The 6,477-nt window shown below is 32.9% G+C and overlaps 1 protein-coding gene across 1 annotated transcript in view; it reads right to left on the reverse strand.

Moving 5' to 3' along the window:
* LOC106459536 (calcium-activated potassium channel slowpoke-like) overlaps positions 1–6,477 on the reverse strand; it is a 128,785-nt gene that overhangs the window by 101,738 nt on the left and 20,570 nt on the right. The window lies entirely within an intron of this gene.

The raw sequence follows: 6,477 nt of genomic DNA on the forward strand, positions 1-6,477 counted from the left end.
TAATTAAAACTTTATTTTATGTTGTTCTCTTTCGCTGGTGTATTTACCTTTATTTTATTAGTTATTCAAATATTAAACGTCCCTGTTCAACATTGGTTTTATTATTTCAACACAACAATGGTTATTCTAGGATAATTACTGGTTTTGTTACTACAATAATATAACAGTTGTACCATTATAATAATTGGTTATGTTATTTCTATACATAATGGTTATGCAAAAATAATATTTGCCTCTATTTTGTTACAAGTTACAACTTTTACAGTAAATAAAATTTGTTTTTAGAACAGGTACGACATCTCGATTACTGATGCCATCATTCTCAAGTACACAAGTTTTGATCGCACCAGTGATAGAAACGTCGTACCTAATACAAATCTTACTTACTGTAAAAGCTGTAACTTGTAATAAGATGCATTTAATCAGTTAAGCAAACTTAAAACGAAACTAATAATTGACTCTGTTGTATCTATACAATAATGATTATTCAGTGATAATCATTGGTTCTAATGTTTCTATACAATAAGGTTTATTACACAATAATTGTTAGTTCTATTGTTTATACTTGATAACGGTTTTACGATGATAATCACTGACTGTTGATTCTGTACAATAATGGTTATTTCTTGATAGACATTAGCTGCTGAAACTCAAGCTGATAAAGGACAAGCTTCAATGCAATTTATCCTCAGATTTGTTTAAGAGTTGCTTTGTTGCCCAATAGTCTCATTTTCTAATCTAGTAAACTTATGTGAATAAATATTTATAATACTCGGTATTAAATAAGCAGAAATGTCACTAGAACAACCACGATACGAAGCATAGTTTCTAAGAGTTATACTAGCGTTTATAACTAATCGGCAGAAAGAGGGACCGTCATTACAAACGATATATTTCTTTTTATAAAGAATAGCACTTTACATCCAAGAGATCAATACTTAAGGTCAGAACAACTAATAGTAAAGCAAATTACATAGCAACAGCTCTTTCAATATATATATCTTGACGTCATAATGTATATGATATCAACTTGCTGCAATGAATTTCGTGCATGCTACATGTCTAACAGAGATTAATTAACACACAGAGATAGCAAAACCGGTCACACTGCATATGTAAAAGAACTACATATTCCAATAGAACAGAAAAAAAACACCATAAAAGAGCCAGTCGTATAAGATAGATACAGTGTTGTAGGATATATATATATAAAAACTAAAATACAGGGATAACAAACCAGGTCCCACGTGATACATCGTTGTACTGTATGAGACATACCAGTATATCGACAATACTCATATCGTGTAGAATTATACACGGATTTTTCTCTACGTTAAAATACTTTTATTTGCGAGCTTTCGGCCCTCTTACCGGGGTCTTCATCGAGTAACAATGTGCTCAGCTCCGGTAAGAGGGCCAAAATCTCGCAAATAAAAGTATTGTAACGTAGAGAAAAGTCCGTGTATAATTATACATATGAATTTACCTACGTTATGAGTCTTAAACAACAATACTCGTATTGTATCTTTATAATAATATATCCCGTATCTTTACTAAAAACATACTATTAACGGTATAGATAGGGGGGTTGGGGGTGGAGATCTCAAGCCATGCTAGGCCTAAAATTGAGAAAGAAAAATAACCTTGGGATGCACAATTTTTTCACACAGTCGAGATCCTATGGACGTTATATTTTATTCACCTTGTTATAAAATGCCCATTATATTAAAGCTGGTCTCCCGGTGGGTTAGTTGTACATTTCTGTATTTACAATGTTAAAATGTGGGGTTCAGTTTTCCGCGGTGTATGTAGCGCAGATAGTCCATTGTCTAGCTTTGCGCTAAAAACCACCATCACTGCCAACGACGACAAAGTTTAATATTGGGTAATTACAACTATTAAATAATGCACAAACAGGTCTGCTATTTTCAACCCACACCGCCGCGGGTCTTAGTCTGGAACTATTAATAAGCTATTTCTCAACAGTTTTGTTAATACTAAAGATTATGGAACATTGAGAAGTTCCAGAAAAGAATTTAAATTGTCTTGATGAAAGGCCTATGATCCTAGGTAATAATTTGTTTTTCGTTTGATAATTATTTTATGAGTGTATGCAGAGCTTCCTGAAGATTGAATAAATGGATTTGGGAATAGAAAGAGCCATATAAAATACGTAACATTTAAGAAAATAAACACTTTATCATTTATTCATGAAGTATCTTTATATACCAGAAAGTTATTTAAATGTCATGATTAGCGCAACACATCCCATTAGCCCTGTTCCCCGGTGGGACAGCGGTAAGTCTTCGGATTTACAACGCTAGAATTAAGGGTTCGATTCCCCTCGGGAAACACAACGGATGGCCCGATGTGGCTTTGCTATAAGAAAACACACACACACACACAATAGTTCCATCGCGCAAGCGTCAAAATGTGACAGTTGTTATTACTAAAAGAAAAAAAAGACTAATTTGTTTCTTTCTGGCTTTGTTTTGTAGTTAAGCACAAAGCTACACAATGGGCTATCTGTGCTCTGCCCACCACGAGTATCGAAACCCGGATTCTTGCGTTGTAAGTCCGCAAACATACCGCTGTGCCACTGGGGGGCTTTTTGGAAAATAAATGAACAAAATTGAAATTGATAAGACTAGATGGTTAGTCCCTCAGTGGGTAAGCGGTAAAGTTACAGACTTACGAAGCTAAAATCCGGGAGTATTAGACAGAGCGTAGATAGCCTATTGTTCAACTCTACGCTAAAACAAACCAGAAAATTATGTTGTTGTTTTTTTAAATTCTGTGAGAAAAAAAATCAAGATTTCGAATCGCAATATGATTTCATACAGAATACTGACACTCATACTTAAACGTTTTCCGAACACATGAAGTAATGCATATAGTGAATAGAGCACCCATAAGCTCTAAAATATACGGTAATCCAAATTCACAAACTACGAGCTTAGTTCGCTATTTGAAGCATTTAGTTTTATGATGAAATAGTAATAGATATTCTACGTATTAAAACTGTATCATTTTGACATTAATACCACCTTTGTATTGTTGGTGTTTCATTCAGCAGTGTTTCCATGGAAACACGTAAAACTTTCACCAGAGTTTCGCGCTGCCTTGTTGTTATCTCTAACATACCTCCAAGCGTGGATTGGCTTTGAAAATGGAACATTACTAAGTACAGGGAAGTGGCAGTATTCTGTGTGCCATTTCTACCTGACACTGCAAACATTATGATATGTTAAAAACAAACAAAAGGACATTTGAAAACCTGTAGCTGTTATGATGTTTGTAAAACGAGGCCTACAATGAATTTATTTTCTATGAAATTGACCATACAAGGTATTATAGTCTGTTAACCTGTTTAATGTTTAAGAAAAATGTAAAAACAATGAAAAAAGGAAATTATGGAATGGATTAAGCGGAATTTGATCTTTTACTTTTTATTCACTCAAAACATTTTGCTGATTGATGAAAACAAACAGGTGATTAACTCAAATCATTCACAGGATTAGCTGTTATATTTTACATTTTAAGAACATAAAGATGTTATCTAGAAGTACTAGTATAATATTTCTAAAGTGCTAATGTCACATAGTCTAATAAGCTAACTCATTCTGTTTACATGCTTACTTACGGGAAATATTTTTGACCAGTGTTAAAATAGTTCAGATGCAAATTAACATAAAATAAACATATGAAACCGAGAGTGAAACTCAATGATCGATTGAGCTAAGTTCAACAGAAATCTGTTCTTCATGTAAGATCTCATGTATTATAAATATTACAAAATTAATATAATTTCCATTGTGAAACGTTATCACTTTTTAAACATCAAAAAACAGTTTTATTGCAGTAATTATTCTAATGCAATAAAACATCGATACTTTAAACACGACTAATCCCAACAGAGAAAATCTTCAGGCCTTTTTTACAGTAAATTTGTTCATAAGAACGCCATGTAGTTCAGTTTTTCTTTTCTGTTAGATTATTTTCGGTGGATTAGATAGCTAGCGAGATGGATCATTCGCGATCCACTGAAGAGATCAATTCTGTTTCTATACAGCTTTGAGAAGCTTCGCTCAGCAGCAGATACCGATATTGGAATAGTTGACACAATACACATTACCACACACACACGTTTGTACCCACAACGTGGAAATGTATGAACATTAGCGTTTCGAGAGGTTTAACAGTTTGCAAAATGTCAGACAGAGTTTGTAGTTCACAGAAAAACTCAGTTCCATTTATATCGACGCTTTGATCTCTCGTTAATTCAATTTTTCAAAGTTCAGCCGACATTCTTTTTTTTTTTTGTTATATAAAGTTTTGATGTTGTAAAGAATATCAACCGCTACACTTATCTTTTATTAAGTTAAGAATGATTGGCTCGTAATATGTGGGTCACGGGATCAAACCCCGTCACCAAACATGCTCGCTCTTTTAGCGTTATAAAGTGACGGTCAATACCACTGTTCGTTAGTAAAGAGTAACTCAAAAGTTGGCGGTGAGTGGTGTTGACTAACTGCTTTTCCTCTAGTCTGTTTCTTCAAAATTAGAGACAGGTAGCGCAGATAGCTCTCGAGTAAATTCAACAAAACAAATAAATGAACGAGTTACACTCATAAAACACTGACTACCTAATGGTAAGACAACTTGTTTAACGCTATCCAACTGCCGTAGAGTTCTCAACATTTGGTTCATTTTGAAATCTATTATTCTACGAGCAGGCGGAAATCATTCTGATATGATATCGTATTTGATCATATAAAAAAATCATCAAATAAAATTTGGTTTAATAAACAAATAACTATTGTTTAAAAATACAGAGAGATACAGGCAGAAATCAAAACGTTGCTATTGCATATTAGATATCGCGACCCTACCTGAATTGTTCGATTAACCCTTTCTGAGTAGGCGACTTTTACCTTACCACCCTTTTGGACTTTTTTACTATTTTAACACTTTTATTTTAATACTCTTTTTTTACAAATTTAGTTCTTTCTTTTTCGTTGTTCAATTGTTATGTTTTCTTGAAATTGTTGTATAACTTACTGCTATATTCAATACTTAAAAAGTGAATGTTATTGTGTGCTCTTATTAATACTTACTGTAATATTTTTCAACCAATCTCACACTTGCCTCAACGTATTGAAACGTAAATTTTCTATAATGTTTGTCACGACAACTTGTACATCTCAGTAAACCAATGTCAAAACAACATTTTGAGTCCTCCGGCGGCTTAGCGGTAAACTCGAGGACTGATAATACACGCCTAGTAATACTTGGAGACGGCTTGAATGGGTAATGAAGAAAAACTTTAATATAAGTTTAACATAACAGCAAATGTACAACGTTTCGACAAGGTTTGGTCATCATCAGGTACATGTCTAGGTTCGGTCTTCTCTGTGAGCGCACCATAGATAGCTCATTCTGTAGCTTTGTGGTAGAAACTAACAACCCAATATTTTGATGATAAAGGAAGGAATCTGAACATATGAACTTTTACAAAAGAAAAAAACATATACGGGATTGTTCAATATACAGGTAGCTTTTTATATTTTCTTTAGAATGAACTGTAGAACAGGACAGAAAAATGTTATATTTAATCATGATTGTCCTCAGTCGAGTTTCCAAACAATTATAAAATTTAAGTAAAACAAGATATCTTTATTAATCTTTTACAGCGACATGTTATTGAGCTTCGAATTAAATCAAATTTGAAACTGTAAACTTTTTCTATTTTAAGCAGCGTTTACTAATTACTTTTTAAACTTGCAAATTAAAAATTGTAGTCGGTCATTCTGCTTTAATATTAGCCTTAATATTTGAGGCAGTATAGGTTTGGTTTAATTTTTCTGTTCTCAGTCGTTTCGACAGTTAAACTATACCTACGTTCTATCGGCTTTGACTCTGTGACTTTGTTTTCCCGGAACACCGTTTAGTAGTTACAAAAATATTCTAAACAATAGGACACACGTAGATCCGACTAATAATTATAGTTGTTTTTTTCTACGATGACAAAAAGCTATAACAGCAGTTTTTTTGTAGCTCACTATGGCCTTATACATAATGTATTAGCTTTTTATGGTCTACATTGGTTAAATATCATTAGATAATTAAAATTCACTCTTAGGGTTAATATCTACCTAAAATAACTTTTTAGATTAGGCTTAAGGTTATTTTTGCATTGGGTTCTTTTTCACCATCTTTGTGTGGTGTATAAACACTATTTTCCAATTATATAAATTACATATAAGGTACTTTAATATCATATTGCTTATAATTTGTAAAGTTATCTTATTGTTACGTCTCCGTTTGTTAATTAACTTTCCGTAACTTCGTTCCGACGAAACTTTAGTCGACACAAGTCCTTACTTAATAAAACTAGGTTTATTCTTTCCGAATTCAACTTTACGTATACACTTATTTCTAACAGTCGCTCTATAACAAACGCTATATCAACGAACG

This window comes from Limulus polyphemus, unplaced genomic scaffold (assembly GCF_000517525.1).
Source record: "Limulus polyphemus unplaced genomic scaffold, Limulus_polyphemus-2.1.2 Scaffold1, whole genome shotgun sequence".
In the NCBI taxonomy this organism is placed as follows: Eukaryota; Metazoa; Arthropoda; class Merostomata; order Xiphosura; family Limulidae; genus Limulus; species Limulus polyphemus.